At 47.1% G+C, this 17768-nt stretch overlaps 1 long non-coding RNA gene across 1 annotated transcript; it reads right to left on the bottom strand.

Annotated features, from left to right (window-relative positions):
- Window positions 1-1263: 1263 nt before the first annotated feature.
- Window positions 1264-2955, bottom strand: LOC140218476 (uncharacterized). The gene is made up of 2 exons (XR_011894742.1): window positions 2791-2955; window positions 1264-1607 (listed from the first exon to the last, which is right to left on the bottom strand). It is a non-coding gene; the product is annotated as an uncharacterized lncRNA (long non-coding RNA).
- Window positions 2956-17768: the final 14813 nt, after the last annotated feature.

The raw sequence follows: 17768 nt of genomic DNA, 5'->3' as shown, positions 1-17768 counted from the left end.
GCGTCACAGTTTTGTGCGATCACGTGACCAGCTGTGCTTGCGACGCATCTCATGAGGTGCTCCCCTCTTGTTGGCCTCTGAAATCGAAACTTGGACTGCTTATTACATCACATGGTTTGGCTGGCATGTCTGGAGCTAGTAAAGGAAACAACAATTGCACGTTCTTGCTATGGCCCCTTATAAAAGCAGTGCTAACATTAGGTTGGCATAACAATTTAATTACGTGCTGAACGGTGAATCAAAAGCGGTTCTATGCTGTGATTATCGCGTCATTTGGCTACATATTACAAAAGAAAAGACAAAATTCAATAGTTTTATATCAGTACTCTTTAAAATGGGTGCTATTACGTTCGGCCAGTAGGGCCAGTGACCTTCGAAGCTGTCCTGCTTTCCCGAGACGAATCAGTTTTGTGAAGCTCGCAACAATACGTCGTGCCGGACAGACCAGCGGCGACACCAAGGTGACACGTCTGACGTCTACTGGACTGACTGATGTCACTTGTTCGCCGATCTTGACGCTGAGACCAAGAAACTCTAGTTATAGTGCATTCGATGTCGCCTCGTTACGGTCGCTGCTGGCCACCGAAGCCGATCGACAAACGAACCAGCTAATTGATGGGACATCCCAAGAACCAAGACGCGCCAATGGAGTCAAGCGTTACACCCCTGTTTACGAGCATCCCCTTCTTTCTCTTGGTGCAGTGAGCCGTGTGTGCCCTGGGGTATTTCTCAAATTGAAATTAAATTATGGGGCCTTACGTGCCAAAACCACTTTCTGATTATGAGGCACGCCTAGTGGGGGACTCCGGAAATGTATACCACTTGGGGTTCTTTAACGTGCACCTAAATCTAAGTACACGGGTGTTTTCGCATTTCGCCCCCATCGAAATGCGGCCGCCGTGGCCGGGATTCGATCGCGTGGCCTCATCATAGAATGAAGACTAACTTTAGAGAAGGGAAACTGTACCTTCCGCAGTGGTACGAAAATAAGCAGCGGCAGCGCATGGAACTTAGCGGAGGGGACGCCAGATGGCGAGGCTTAACACGGAAGCGGAAACGCAGTTTTTTTTTTTTTTAGAGCAATATCCAATATGGCCGCTTCTCGTCGGTAGCGTGCGCCGGTACGCGCTGCGCTCGCCCTGCTGGCTATGCAATCTATGGCTCTGCGGCATGCCTTGTTTTGGCTGCCGCGTAGCTGGTGCGCTCTAATTGCCAGGAGACCAAAGAGCCTCTACTGACGCCCATACAAACAAGACAAGTGAGTGAACTGAACGTGCGACTTTATTGGTAGAAGAAAAGCAGTGTCCCTGTACATTCTCGTGCAACAACAACAATAAAATTTGCATGTCGAGATACGCTGGAATAATTAACGCGAGCTCCTACTTCGTTGTCGGACCTGGCGGTCTGGTAACAAGCGACAACCAGCAGTGCAAACAGGTTGGAAAGAGCGTCCCACCTGTTTGAACCGACAGTTGCCGTTGAAAGTGAGCAGCTTGCATTGCGAAGTAGCGGCCAAAGTCCACACAATGGCCTTGTAGTAGACAGAAGCTTCTCTTCAATGCGTGAGTGCCTTGCTTTACACAGGTACCATCCTTTTTACTGCATGTCTGGAGAGAGAGAGAGAGAGAGAGAAACAACTTTAATCGGTCCACTATAGACGTAAGCAAGCTCCACGTCACCTGGCTAGGCCCACTCGATGACCATCAGGTGAAACCTGACGGCCCTCTCGCGAGCCCTCTGGACTGCCAGGATTTGAGAGGAAAATAAATTTTGACTCAATCAGAAATTGAAAAAAAGATCAATTTTGCTATGTGAAATGCAAGAAACTGTGACACTGTAATGGTTTGTAACTGCAGAACACATGCAAATGCACACCGTCCCACGTCAAAGAAACTTAAAAAAAAAAATACTTGCTAACACATATTTCTGGTCACAGAGAGTATATTAGTACGAAGAAAACAGCAAAATTACAATTCAGTAAAATGAATTAGTATGATGATTACCGAATTAGTAATTCATTTGCTGAACTATTCACAACTGAACACTCCCTCCAGAATATCGAAAAGGCTAGTATGAGCTGTACATTGGGTTTATAGCACAAAATGAATTTTTTCAGGCATCGAATCCAGCTTATCAAAAATGATATGTTGGGCTATGTGGGGTTAAATAAATATTGCCACTGTTCATAACATAGGTATCTACCTAACTACAATGTGTGTCAACAGAACATTTGTGCACTCATTTTATACAATAGAAGAGATCACACTGCTGGTTTCACAAGCAAATGCATGAAAGACATGAAGCTATTATCAATGATGCATTCTTTTTCTGCATGAACGTGATGAACCGCTTCACTACAACAAAAATAAATGTCCTCAGGTAAACCAAACTAAACAGCAAGAACATTTCGAACCAGCAGGTACGAAATATGGGTGAATTATCGTGCGTGCAGCTGTTTGATACAATAAATTCAATATTTTAGCTTCAGTTTATCAAAGGGTTATTGGGTTCTGCGGACGAAAGAACTTGCAGGCGGACTCGAAAAAAAATGCATTGATAAGTCTACTCTGTCACCCATGGCTACGGCTGCGAGATAAGAAATGTGACGCGCGTTCCGATATAGCTTTCTCTTTCGTGAATTCGCAACTAAAAGTTTATTTCGGAAACAGCAACGGAGGGTCCTAACTGCCCATATGTAATGCAGCATCTAGTTCGTTAACTTGTCTCCGTCTGTAAATTAACGAGAGCAATATTACTTAAGGATTCAGGCAGCGATATTAAACGACTCACCGGTACTGCTGTCCTCAGTCGCAGAATACGGTTCCCATTTCGATGCAGACGCATGGCTTACGACCGAAACGTAGCTTTCGGGCTTACATGTCCACTTGCAAACACGTCACTTCACCCCAAGTTAAGTAACGCGAGACATCGAATCGCAATAAACTAATTTTAGCAACAAAGAAACAACCAGTCTAAGTGTACGAACGAATGAATCCGTGCAGCCATGCACTCGAAAAAAATTTTGAATCCAGGCGGGGGGTCACGTGGAAGATCGATGATGCTGAACGCTATTTGCGTTTATAATGACAAAAACAGTAAACTTACTCATGAAAAGTACAGTAGCTAATTAGCAAAGATAATTTTATGGCTTATCTTATGTAACAAACATGCTTCGCTAAATGTAGGAGAAAGTTCGTAAAAAAAAATTGCGCTTATTACGGCGCCCCTAGCGGGAAATATTGAAACTAACTCGGGAATCCCTTGAGGTGTTTTACTATGCTTGTTTAATAGCAGCGGCGCGCGGTCGATTTTTTCGCCCTCTGTGGCCATGTCTTGAACTTCAGAGTGTGCGGGGCCTGGCCTCATGCTTAGCAGCCCAGTACCATGACTACTAAGCAATTACGATGGACCCATGAAGTAGGACCAGTGACGGTACCTCTGTTCTGCGTAACGAAACAATAAATCAAGGCATGGTACCTGCGAACGGAATGTCCGATCGTAAATGTTCCTAAAGCGCAGAAGCCTCTTAATCAGTTTAAAGGCTTACTTCATTTTCTTCAATTTATTAGTTTGGCTGATCGATTCTTGACCCATCGAGTATGTGCCACTGGGTCTGGGTTCATTCTTCCAAGAACGCGTCACTGACACAAAGGGTGTAGGATCTTAAAACATGCGTGACGTCGTGCTTAGCAACCCAACGCCATAGCCACTAAGCAACCACGGCGGGTTGGGGTATTTCTCCGATTGTGTTCCGTGAACAAGGGTACCGGAGCGATTGTACGCGCCTTTGCTCTCAAAGAGGAGCATTCGACGACCACGAACGCTCCTATTGGAGGATCGTGGGACCTCGTATTTCCCTGGCCTAGGGATCTAAGGAGGACAGATGGCCAGTATTTAAGTTCACTTTTTCGGCTCCTCGGGCGTGCTCAATCAGGTGTGTGCTCTCCCGGAAATATATATTCTGGTATAAACAAAGCCCCCCGCCCAGTCAATCCGGATAGAGGGGGAGTGCCGGGTCAATGTACCTAATGATGTTGGGTTGAAAGTAAATGTAAGCTCTGGGACGCGGAACCTCCGGGTGCCAAGTCCCCCCATCTGGCAACGGCACCTATAGCTCTCGCTACGAGAACGATGTACTGTGCTCCGTGCTATGGCCAGTACGAGTATCCCTTGTTCTGTAAATAAGTTTGCCTCTCCCATGTAAATAATCCCCCTGCTCCATTCCTGTAACCTCTAGACGTCGTACTCTTCACGAAAGAAGCAACCCTCTTCAACTAAGCTCAGACGACTGCGTGGGCCCGCTTAGCTTCCGTGTGACGCCCCGGTATACAGCGTAGAGCAGCCAGCTATACCCGTTACGAGACGCACCAGCGGCGTAGGTTAGAGAGCGACCCTCAGTTGGCGCCAGACTCCGATGTCAGGAGCACCGTACCCAGAGTGCCACGCCACCTCGGTAATATCATCGCGGTGACGGAAAAATGAGCGCTGCCCCAAATCCTCTGGGGATGCAAATTAGCGCCTGTGCAACTGGTCAGCGCTAATGACGTCTTTGTGAAGAATCGTCAAGACCTGCGTCTTTCTCTGTGCAAAGGAATATGGCGCGGATGACCACACTGCTCTCCCTGACTTGTTAAGCCTGAAAATGGAACGACAGGATAAAAGATTTCGCGGAGCAGGGTAAGTGAGGCCAACCTTCCCTGCTCGTCCGCTTTCCTTTCTCACTCACCCTCTAAGCATCCGGCGCCAAGGGGAACTTACGTAGTCAGATCTTCTTGTTTTAAGCGGAGGCAACGTCACTGAGGCATAGAGGTCCTTGACCATGGAGGGGCTTTAGTGCGAGCGTGATTCAAGCGAAAATTCAGAATCCAGAAATCGTCGAAGCGGTATAACTGGAAGCGAAAATTCCGGAAGCGGAATTGGTGTGAGCGACGAATCAGGGAACAGCGGCATATATCAAATGCTGGCGCTATATAGCAAAAGCAGCGGAAGTGCGTGGATCTCGGCGCTACCCTGGCACGACAAGAAGCTCTCGTCCAGCAAGTACGTCGAGCAGCCATGGCCAGTGGAGTCCTGTAATGAGGACATCACCCACTCGACCTCAAGAGTAACCACCTCGATTGTCCGAATGAATGTTTTATCTCTCTCTCTCTCTCTCTCTCTCTCTCTCGGACAGCCTTTACGACAGGCCAGCGTCAGCAAACGATGCCGCAGCTCGTACTTCTGTTTAACGAGAACCGTAGGTACCATAGACTCAAAGCCGCATTAAAGCACCGTAGCGTCTAGGGGACACTACGCAAGCGGTAGCACGTCAAATCAACACTTCTGTGTACGCCATGCTAGTTTTGCGGCTATGACGTTGCTTGGGGCCGTGGCTTCGATTCCAACCGCGGCATCCCCATTTCGATGCGGGCTAAATACAAAAACGCTCGTGTACTTAGATTTAGGTGCTCGTTAGAGAATTCCAGAGGGTCAAAATTAATGCATAGTTTGCCAGTACGGCGTACCTCATAATTCTAATGTGGTTTTGACCCATACACCCCTTTAATTCTATTAAACCCTTTAATTCAATTAAAGTTTAAGACTTCTGCCACGATGCGATGTGCTGTGTGAGGCAATGACAATGCTAACTTTCTCGGAGGTTATCCAGAATCGCGCACAACGCCTCAAGGAAGCACGTTTCGCTGTGTGTTCTGTGTACTACGCATATAAACAGCAGTGGTGCACGCCAGCTAACATTTACCATCAGCTCACCATTCTCGTATTGCACGAAACGCTAAATAAATTAAACACCTGCCGTCAACATCAGCGCTAATTGTTGTCAATCAAAGCAAACGACACAGAAAGCTTCGTTTACGTCGACTTCCACGCTGCGTGGGAACGGCATAGTTTTTCTTACGTATTACTTTCGAAATAAATGACAAGGGGAGGCGTTTGCTCTACTCGCTGCAATTGCAGTCTATCACCTCTAATTAACTTTAGAAATGCATGAAGTGATCTGAATTACCGTGCAAACATATTAGACTATTTAGTAGTTACATTAAAGAAAAAGATTACGTGCCCAGATTATAAGAAGATGTGGTCTGTAGTTACATTTTAATACTGTTTTTTTTTTAAATAACGCGATTTTTGATCCACGCCCTCCAAGACGAAGTCGTTTGACCTGCGTGCGAGCTTAGAAAAGAAAGACAGAAATGTATAAGATAAGAAAATAACTTAAATTGCAGTAGAACACTCAATATAGCCTCTGGGTACGCTCCAGCGCGGCTACACCTTGCAGGAACATAAATATATATAGAAAAACATCTCGCGTCCCCGCGCTAGGCGCAGGGAACTGCGTAGTGAGATCAAACAGCGCCCACCACAGTAGATGACGTGGTTGTCGCCACCTTGTACGGAGCGGCCTGCGAGGAGGACATCGAGGCACCCTAGCCGGGAATCTTCTAGACAATTAGTAGCTAATTAGGAGCTCAAAACAAAGATCAGGAAAGAAACAATTTATGATAAATGAAGGGAAAGCTCTTGACTTTTCAATGCGAGATCAGGATGTCTTATGTTGAATTTCAATGGCGGAGTCGGAGCAGCCGACGGACTCCGCGAGCGAGCACTTCACTCTGGCGTAGAGCAACGTCTCCAAATCCGCGAGTGGAACACAACCTGTGCCGCCGGAGCAAGGCGGAAGCGGAACTTCTATCGCCGAGTTACCCAGGATGTCTTGCGTGCTGTCATTTCCTTCCGCTGTTTGCTCCCAGCACCGCCGCACCGGTCACTTGTCTCTTCAGCGCCGTTCGCCTGATGTTTTTTTAAAAGTGCGAAATGGATATCTCGCCAAGCGTGCAGCAGCTTTTGCTTCCTCGCGAGTCGTGACCGGTGGCGCCTCCCAGCAGACAAACGTGGTAAAGGAAATACGTCACACAAAGTTGCGGTCCACTTCGCCGATTTTGGCGGAGCATCATTTTCTGCTCCACGGAGTGACTCCCGCTCTGAATCCCCTCTGATTCTCTCATTGGAACACCTTACTCCCGCCCTCACTCTGTCATTGGAACAAACTTGCTCCGAAACGAGCAGAAAAACTTGCTCCGACTCCGCCATAGGAGTTCAACATTAGAGCAGGATCTTCAGGCCAGACCGCTCCCAGATTTACGTAAAATTTATTTACTTAGAGAAACGAACATCGTACAACAGAGAGGGCGCGCCTCCACGTCGACGTGAGCTCACTCACGCCTGATTCTAGAAAAAGCTATTACTCGCGGTAGTTGGCACAAAAGAAAGCAAGAGGGGAATTCTGGTTGCCGAATCTGCGACGACTGACACTTGATCAACGGCCAACAAGGGGTAGGGATTACTAGCGCATTTTACTCGTGGCATTTGCAAAGTACACCTTAAACGTATGCCGCTATAGCCGGCAGGATAGGTCATTGAGCCCACGCCCTTCTCTAGCTGCATTGCGGTTGCCTTGCACGTGGCGGCTTCTTTCTTCGTTGAGCCGTGCTCCTTCACTCCCACCCTCTGAACACCTCTCTTTCTCTCTTATCATTCTTCAAGCGACGTGATCTCCAACAAGTGATATCTATAGAACCAGCGTTTCGACAATGCGACGTGTATTTTTCGGGACAATTACTGTCGGCCCTCACGACGGAAACGCGTGGCCGTGAAAGTCCTTTCCTTCTGTCCTGCACCCACAATGGGAAAATTGGAATGAGTTGGTGCCTGGTGGTGCTGGAAATGAAAATGTTCAGAATGTGCATGTTTAGATCTATTTTCGAGAAATGTGTGAAGGGGTCATGCCGATTCTTTGAAGTCATAGCAAAAATTGTAAGCAGGTGTTGTCAATTCTGAAGGCCTCATTTCTTTCGGGCACCGAGTGGCTGGAGTTTTTAATGAAGGGGTAGACAAATTTCGGCGTTGTGGCCTGTCGACGTTTGGGCCAGTGGTCGGCGTGACCGGCAGAAGCGTCGCGGGCTTGCTTAGGTCGCTCAAGCCGCAGTAGTGCGGCATTGTACTCCACCGGCCCCAACGTCTTTGGTCCGACTTCACTCGGATCACCTTCATGAAGCGTGAAGTGGAAGTGTCGTGCGCTCTCTTCGGATGCGAAAGTGTATTGCTTATCGCAGTAGTCCGCTGCGTCGGACTCAACGTCGTCAACCGACATCATTCGATGTAAATCGACTCGTCTGCACAAGAATAAGCCGATGGATTATGTTATGGTCCGTAGAGAACTTTGTTCTTCCTTGAGTATTCATGGTTATTTTCCAATACTGCCGCGTGCGGGATGGCACAATCCGGACATCCGGAACGGGTGGCGGGCAACACGCCGTAGAAGATCGTAGTTTTTATTTGGCAACGTCCAATTCTTTGTCGTCCAGCGTGGATATTTTTGTTCTTTATTATTTACAAGTATGCTCTATTTTGTCGAGCCCTTCCGTGCTTTCTTTATCTTTATTTTTTTGTACTGTCACACGTTCCAACGTGTTTCTTTGCTCACTGCCCTCTTGTAGTAATTAAACCTCTTTTCTTTTTAAAGACAGGTGTGTAATGGCTGTGTTCGCCTTCAGTCTCTGTCATTCTTCCGCAACATCGGCACATGTGAACACCGCACGGGTTGGCCATCGAACTAAACAAATTTGTTAAAAAAAGCATTGCGAACCTTATACCCGTGTCACACGGGCGTTTGGAAGGCCTTCCAAGCGATAGTCAGTTGACTCAAAGGTCAAGCTCGAGCTGCGACACGGGCGGTTTCGAAGGCCGCCGAGTCAATAGTCTATCGAGTCAACGGAGCACCCTACAACTCTATCGAAATCTCGATGGCCTTTGAACAACGAAAGCGGAAACAGCGGGAACATGCCCTCTCGTTCACAGTGTGCTCGTACTCACGGTTAGAAAGAACAAATCAAACCAAATGCGCTAAAAATTCTATATATGAGTGTTATTCATTATTCAATAAAGTGTTTTTGCCACTTGACATGTGCTAACACACACCAAAACGGCAGCCGCATCGAGCGGCACAAACGTTGCCGCAGTTTCGCTACTCAACAACTTAAAAAGTAAACGTATATGTATCGCAATGTATAAAGAATTCTTTTTAATGTATAAACAATCATAGAAGAAATTATAGTGCTTTTAAATGGTTTTACTGTTGTTTAACTTTTCGTGACATGAAAACGAAAATAAAGATCCGCAGCGCCACACAGTTTTGCGAGAAATGCCTGAACCACTCAACGGCCTTTCAAAAGTGCCGTGTAGCTCCTTTGAGTCGATAGAGTTGTGGCGTTTGAACGGCCGTTGACTGGAAGGCCTTCCAAATGTGCCAGTGTGACACAGGTATTAGTGCGCCGCAGGCGAAAACGTCAAGGGGAGGCCTGTGCGCCACTGACGACGCTGTCGTTAGACAGTGGGCGCCGGGAATGCGACAGCGGTTCAGAGCTCAAAGCGGCCGAAGCGAGATAGCATTCACTTTTTGCATTCCGCTTCGTCCGAAACTACCTGCAGCGTGTTTCCGGGGATTTGCGTTACGCCGGTGAAAGGGAAAAAGCCCGCAGTGGCAGCACTCTCTTTCTCCCTCAATGACATACGGCAGCGTTTAGAGGCACCACACGAGATGACTTGCCCCGGTCTCAAACTAGCCTCCCCGGTGACATAAATGCGATTCGCCTCGCCAGCGGATTACCGCTGTTAACATGCATGCGATCGCTGCAAATGCGGCGTGAAGCGCTGGCACGCGTCTCATTCCGGTGAAAACCGCTTTGCGAGTGGACAAATTCGGTGTGTGGGTGAGAGTTGCCGAAGTTCTGCGAAGATTTTCAGGGTCGCCGACTTACAGAGATGTGAAGAAAAAAAAAAGGTGAATTCTTTGGGTCGCACAGAAACCGATTTCTGTGCGACCCATTTGATAGCAGCAGCAACGGTCAGCAAAGCGGGGAGGGCTCGCTAAGTAAAGTTTGGACAAACACTCCGGAACTTCAGCTGAGACATGTACAGGACGTCCCACGTAACTTTAGCCAAGCATTAAAAATATGCAAATGCCACGTAGCTGGACAGAATAAAGGAAATGTTGTTGTCCGTCGGTTGGACGTACTCAGATTATTATTATTTTTTCATTTCGCCTAAATACATAATCAGTCCTAATTGATTACTCAGCTTCTAAAATATTATAGTTAGACGAAACGCGCCAACGAAAAAATTATAGAACAACACGAAACACTCCCGATCCAGCTTTCTGTTGCTCAATGCGTGCTAGATACAAGCGTTTTTCCGAGCCTGAAAGAAGCCCGCGAATGGACGCAAAGTGACACGAGCGGCCAGTCGCGTAGCAATATTGTGAGCCTAGACAGCTCCCTAGGCTCACTGGGCTCCCTCTTTAGACTCCCCTAAGTAACCCTAGTGTAGCGAAAGCTGGGAAAGACGCGTCGTTTGGAAGTTGACATGCAGTGCTCGCGCCCTTCTAAGGAAAAATAAACTATGGCTATTTGATTTCTGATCCAAACAGAAGCTGCGGCCGCTGGGTGCTGTGGAGACAGTGACAGTAGTCAGAAACAGGTTTGTAAGTACTATATGGCATTTAAATGCGCATAATAACCATGGAAGAACATTGCATTTAGAAATCACGGACCAGAAGGCAAGAAAATGTTTATTGGGGACTGTATGTGCATAGGGATGAATTGTTCATTGAAGTATGCGCTAACAAGTCACAGAATATTTATAAAAGCAATTTCAGGCGTCAGAGCGTTTACGCACGAATAGGGAGGGAATACCCGGCCCGGAGCGCGATTTGCTTGAGGACAGGGCGTTGCATTGTCATCAACATTACCATTCTCGTTCGATGTGTCTAGGCGCTTGACTACGGCTACATCAACCCTCTGTCACCTAAGTTAACCTGTTCTTGAGCTAGTTGGTAAATACTTAGTGGAGCTACTGCAGTGCGAGTAAAACAGGATAGAAAGAAGGCTATGGGTGTTGTGTCGCCATGTAGTGTACGGTTTCCTTTCCATACTGTCTGATTTGCGCTATACAACGGCTTCACATCTGTCACTTGTCTAGCATGTTTATTCCAGGACAGCGACTTTCAGTCAGACGTGGGACATGGAACCGTAAGCATTCTGTCGTATGCGCCTTACAAACGCCAACCACAATGACCTCGACATAGCCACCTTCATGGCTGTTGCCAAATCCTCTTCTTTTCTGCTCGGGATGAGACAACCGTTTATGGCCAATTATCTTGTCATACAGAGAAAAATAAGCACTTCCAGTGGCCAGATGGAAGTGCCCGCCATTCAGGCAGCTGCATTTCTGCAGAAGATCGAGGCCGTAGGGAGTGAGAACCATGCTATTGTTGACCAGTTTTGAGTGGCAGATTTATGCCATTGTCATGCGCTCTTCCGTCCCTTAGTCGATACCGCTTGCGAGGGCTTACAAAGCGAACTATGCATTTTACAAACTTACGAGAGTTGCGCTCGTTAATAAGCGTTCGTCAGAAATGAACACAGCGCAAAGCACGGTGTTGCGCAAGCCTGAAAGATATAGTTTTTTTTTTTTTTTTACTACAGCAAATCGCAAGTGCGTCTTTGCAGAAAGCGTACACCACAAAATAACCAGTGCTCTTAGGATTTTCCAGTGAGCGGACCAGTCCCCGGATCACACACCTGGCTTTACCTTATCTGTCTCTGGACCAAACATGTTTGAGCTTCCTCCCAATACCTCCGTGCCATAAATAAACGATTTACGTTCGTCTTCGTGCATGTTTGAGGTGCTTCTATATATTGTGACATAAATGGCGTCTGGCTGATTGTATATAGGCAAGTAAATTTGTCAAGGAGCATCAAATATTAATTGAATGATCATGTGCAACAGTGGTCAATTTTTCTGTTAACAGCTTCATTTTCCCCGACGAAACAGGATGAAATGACAGCCATAGATGAGGGTCAAGCTCAACTATACACATATTTCATTCGGCGATGCGACAACGTGTACGCTTGCAGATTTAGGAGGCATAAGATTGTACAATGAGACGACGACATGATGATTCTACTGCACCGAGCTGCTTCTGAATGGCGTGCTTGTAATCATATCGCCATAATAACGACACTGCTTTGAATACAGTTCCTTTAAAAAAATAAAAGATGTACTTTTGTCCCGGGTTCGAACATTTGATTCAGACCGCGATTTTCATAAACCCTGGGCATCTCCATAAACAAAGAGAACGTCATTGACGTTGACTAGCACCCGGTGAATGAGCATGAGATACAGCTGTCTATTAAGCCGCTCTTCAGCCGTCGTGTTCCGAAAACATGTCTTTATTCTCTTCAGCGTCGAGCGTTCTCAATCATTTGAGGAGTCTATGAACTTTCGGGTGTAGGTATCTGTAACTATAGAGCGTCCATCGCGTAGCCGCCGGAGCTATTCATTTTTGCATGGCCTGCCATTTCGCTTGGCCGATCTCCTACTCCCCTTTTAGTGTTGGGTCGTGTGCCGTTCTCATATCTTCCACGTAAAATTTAAAGGCGGGCTTTTTAACGGAGGTAAAATTCCCCTGGGCGACGGGCTTTGGTAGGGCCAATTGCAAGGTCTGTGTACTGTTCTTAGGTGTCCGGTGGTTTGCAAAGCAGCGCTCGAGAGAGGCTCTCGGATATAGAGAATGAACTTCGCTCACCTGTAGTAATCCTCTACTGAACTAGAAAAATAATTGGCAGTATATTTCGGGGTGATGACAGTGCAGCCATGGCACGTTGCAATTCACTCTAAACTCCGTCGCTCTGCAATCCAGCGTGAATCTATTAAACGAAATTCCCCCGCTTGTATCGTGGAGGAAAAGAAACCGCTATACTGAGACGCTCTTGCCCGATATAGGAGCGAGGGCTTTAGCAATATTGTTGTTTCGTTGTCTGCCTACCAGTACGTATGTAGGCAGACGCCCCCCCTCCCCCCCTCCGCCTATTTTCTTAATACTTGTGTGCTCAGGTATGTTCAACAACAATACACAATTTTATCGCCCTCGTATTTTCATTTTTCGCAAGAGCAATTATTTTAAACCATTTGAATGTATCTCGTCTTTCTCTTCTATTTACCCTTACATCGAAGGTGGACTCTACTGCGTGTTTTCATCGTCAAGCGAATGCGCTCAATTAATATTCTTTTCGCGAACCGACTACGCCAGTATGAGAGAGAGAGAGAGAGAGAGCAAATGATAAAGGAAGCTAGGGAGGTTAACCAGGACTGAGCCCGGTTGGCTACCCTACACTGGGGGAAGGGAAAAGGGGACGGAAAGATTAAAAGAAGAAGAGAAAGTCTACTGGGGATCGTTCGGTCACTCAGTCCGGATCACAGACTCTGACTCAATCCAGTAGCTTTCAAATATCGCAGCAGCGCTTTTTTGGCCTTTTGTAGCTGCGATATGCGAGGCCATGGTCCCAAGATCTTGTGCAAGGTGAACGGTGTTCTATCTAGCTGATTGAGAGCTGTGCAAAGGTCATGTCTTTCGTTTTCAAAAGATGGGCAGTAGCACAGTAGATCTATAGTTCCCTCGACACCGCAGGCATTTCAGTCGGCGCTGTCAGCCATTCCAATCCAAAACGTATATGCATTAGTGAATGCGACGCCCAAGCGTAAGCGGCACAGCATTGTTTCCTCATTTCGCGGAAGCCCTGGTAACAGCCGCAGTTGCCAGTATGAATTCACTATAATGTCAATGGCCGTACCCCCCGTTTACCGAGTAAAACGTGTTCTTGGCGGTATTGATTAGGCGGCGGCCACAATAAGTCAAGCTTGGTACGACAGCCAGCTCTGCAATTAGCCAAAGTGCCACCGATTGTCTAAATGTCATAGAAGGCATCCAGGCATTTTCTTAATGGGACCGACAACCGCTCAGAGCATGAATCGAGATAACCCCGCTGATGGAAAGATTTCCTGTCGTATTCTCATTAAACATCGATTTATATTTTAAATTATTCACTATAGAAGTCGCGAAAAATGACATTTGGTGCCCCATGCGGCAAAAATATCAAGATGCATAAGTGCCCCTTCAAGTGACCTTTAATTAGTTATGTTTATTAGTATTGCAATGCAACTTTTTCTAAGTGTTGTTCAGAGCGTGACAAACGACCGCAAATATACGCAAAAATGCGCGCGACTGGCCGCTCGAGGCACTTTGCGTCTTTGCGTGTATAGGCGGGCTTCTTTCACGCTCGGAAAAACCTATTTATATAGCACGTATTGAGCAACAGAAAGCTGTATCAGGAGTTTTTCATGTTGTTCTACAATTTTCTCACTGACGCTTTTCATCTAACTAAAAAAATTGAGAAGTTGATTAATCAAGTAAGACTAATTATGCAATTAGGCAGAATGCAAAAAAAAAAATCATTTCGGTATCTCCAAGCGACGGCAAACAACATTACCTTGGTTGTGTCCGGCTACGTGGCATATGCGTATTCTTAAATCTCGGTGTACGATATTTGGGACACCCTCTACATGTTTACATGTGTATGATATAGAATCCACAAGAATATAGACGCTAGAACTTGCTCGCGTGATTCATTCAAACTCATGAACGTCTGTCAGATTGATCAAAGTGCGATGTAACAATATCTCCGGAGAAAATTGTGCTGTCAGCGCGGGTGGTGGGCAGCGTTGGCCGCGGGCCGTGTCAGGCTTAGCCTCGGAGACTGGGATCCACACACTGTCTGATCTCAAAGGCCATGTGTCAGATGCAGGACACGGCGAGCGGCGGCACACATGACGAAAACTTGAACAGCATTGCTTGCTCCATCCAAACACTCCGCAGTAGGAACTCTGGCCTCGGTATACAAAAGAGCACATTTTCTGCAGCTACATGTTGACTCTCGGGGATTCCGGCGGCGTCGAGTCTTGTCGACGGCTCGTCGTTCGCACTGCTCACGGTAATAACGGTCAGTCCACTTATGGGCTCCTTATTTGAGCATCGTTCCCCACAGGTCGCCCATCCACGTTTGGTGGCGATGCTGGTCATCAAATAAGGTCTAAGCAAATTATAAAGATGCAGGAAGTAAACAGTTGGGGACCACGCAGCCCGGCACACGTACATGCCTGTGTGGGTTGTATACAAGGTCGGCGGGTCACGCGTTTGACACCATCTTCTACAGGGCGTGCGATACCCACATGTCCAGTGACTTCACTATTGGTAGCTTTCACACCACCTCATGGACCAGCTTATCACCGTGCCAGTGCATCGGCATGGGGACCATCGCGTCAGTGCAAGCCATCTATACTTGTCGCACGTTCCACTCTCATCATCAAACTTGTTTCCACTTGTCGCATGAAATATTAATTTTTTTCCATCGAGGGGAATCTCTGCCAATCGAACGGTACACATTTACGCGAAACGAGAAGTAGCGGTAGAAATGCGTAAGACAGCAAGCACGCTCATGGTTGTTGGGAGGTAAGTAGAGATGAACTTTATTCAAACAGCTAATTGTGAGAGCCATCGTCGATGGTGTAGTAAAACACCAGGTGTTCCTTTGAGATGACAATGTTCACGGATGTGTTAGATGATCGGCACACGGAGTCGTCTGAAAGCAATGCAGCTTCAGCATCGAGTTTATCCAGGGTTCGGCGACCAGTTGGGCCTATTTGCTGCTAATTTTCGTCGCTTTCCTTTGCCGCGTTCTGAACTTTGTTTTTTGAAGCTAATGACAGATGACAAACGGTTATTGCCAAAACTTCGCAAAATCGGCGCAATATATAGACGGGACTGCACGATGCCGTCTTCGAACGTGTTTCACGCCGCGCATAAATGCGATTCGTGCGTGAGGAAGAGTCTATAGAAGAGAAACAAAAACACTTCGCATCGCGCACAAGCTCCCTCCGTCTTCTGTAGGGACGCAACACGTGGCCGTCACGGCATGGCAAACAAAATGAAGACCCATTAGATGCACGCACGCAAAGCAACACGTATACCGGTTGCCTACAGGAGCGGCACGGCTTTAAGAACCCCGTGCACGAGTTACACCAACCAAGCGAACATCCCGCCCGGCACGCGAATCGACGCAAAGATGACTCTAGCGTCCTACCCCCCTCTCAAGACACAGCCCGACGCTTCTTAACCCCCCCCCCCCCCCCCCCGCACACACACACAGACACAAATCGAGAAGTAAACGGACCACTTCCCGACCCCGCGGTGTGTGTGCAAAGTATACGCGCAGCGTATACCGACAGGCGGCACCCGCAGGCCCGCAGCCGGTTTTTTTCTCACAAGTGCACGAGCGCGAGGGACTGGGCGCCAAACGCAGGAACGGGTTGGCCGCGGTTCCCGCTTATCTCGGCTCGAATCCCGCTACAGCGCCGAGAGACGGCGGCCCGCATCCCCGGCGATGAAACGCACGCGAGCAGCATTGGTCGCTGTGAGCGCCTCAACGCGGTCCGTCTTATATGTGCAGTTGCTTCCCGCTTCGTCTGGTGCGCCGCAGACGCTCCCCGGCCTCGCCCCTCACCATCGACCTTCTCGTTTCTCGCTATTCATCGTTTTTTGTTTTTTTTTTTTTGCATGTGTTCTTCGGGCTATACATAATACGCGCTCGCGGCTCGAGGCGGAAGTAATCGCCGAGGCAGCGAGGCGGCCGTATCCAGCTATCAAATGGGTCCGCATATGGGATGCCGGCTGTAATACGAGCGGTCCTGCTCCTCCGCCACCGAGTCGAACGGGAGGAAGACTGGGTTGGTGCCTCGATTGTCGACTTGGGAACAACGTCAGAGCCCGCGAGGCTCTCCTTGGTCACGGAGGAGGCTTGGCGGAGATAATGAAACGCTTAAAAGGCACACAAGACGCCAAATTGAAAGGCTGGCTGCCACGTCGTTCCGAAGGTCCCACGGCTGCTCGTATGATGATAAGCTCTATCTCTGGGTGCTGAGCTCGCTTCGTGGGCTCTAAACTCCTACCAAATCTAAAAAGGGGCCTCACCGTCAACAACTATTACGGTGCCTCTTCCTATTGAGTTAAAGGTTTATCTATGAAGAAGCACTACACTGCTTTTATACAAACCACAGGCTTAACGTGGCATCATAGAAATTCCACTGCTCCCGCTCGGATCTAGGAGGTTGCTTATCAGTAAAGGCGTGCTTTATTCTAGACTAGGAAGCACCATTCTATGCTAATGAGAGTAATAAAGATAGAATGTATCAAGTTTTAAAAACATTTCCTTCACTAAAACCGCCCAATTATGACAACGCACTCCGAATATTGTGACATCGCTCTAATGCACCAGCACTGATGCTATTGCACGAAAATAAAGAAATTGCAAGATTATTCTAAACTTCCTTCACTATTCATCAGCCTTTTTGTGCCATAATAATATGACTTTATGCTACTAGTTTAGAGGGATCTAGTGTTGATGTTTAGGGGAAATTTAACCTTGTAGTGTTCGTGCATACATTGCTTTGTAATTTCACATAACATTTGTCATAACACCTGAGTCTACGCAATTTCTACTTGTTATTTTAGAACACTACCTAAAATGATGACAGAATGCCCAAACTCTAAGTTTTAAATATTGTTTGGTATTCACGTCACCCTCAAAACACGTTCATTAGATTTTTTTCTTTTTCATAATCAAACATTCTCTTGTCCTTGTATTGCGCCGTATATACAGCATGCGTGTTTTTTCTTTTTTTTTTTTGTAGATGCAGCACACCTTTAAACCATTAGGGACCGGTTTCTTTTTTTTTTCTTGCTATATTGAAATAAATCTAACATATTAACTTACCTTTATACTAATAATTCACACGCAAAAAATTATTACTCTTGCCTA

This window comes from Dermacentor andersoni, chromosome 5 (genome assembly GCF_023375885.2).
Source record: "Dermacentor andersoni chromosome 5, qqDerAnde1_hic_scaffold, whole genome shotgun sequence".
In the NCBI taxonomy this organism is placed as follows: domain Eukaryota; kingdom Metazoa; phylum Arthropoda; class Arachnida; order Ixodida; family Ixodidae; genus Dermacentor; species Dermacentor andersoni.
The sequence above is the reverse complement of the archived record's forward strand: the minus strand, read 5'-3'. Positions and strand labels throughout refer to the sequence as shown.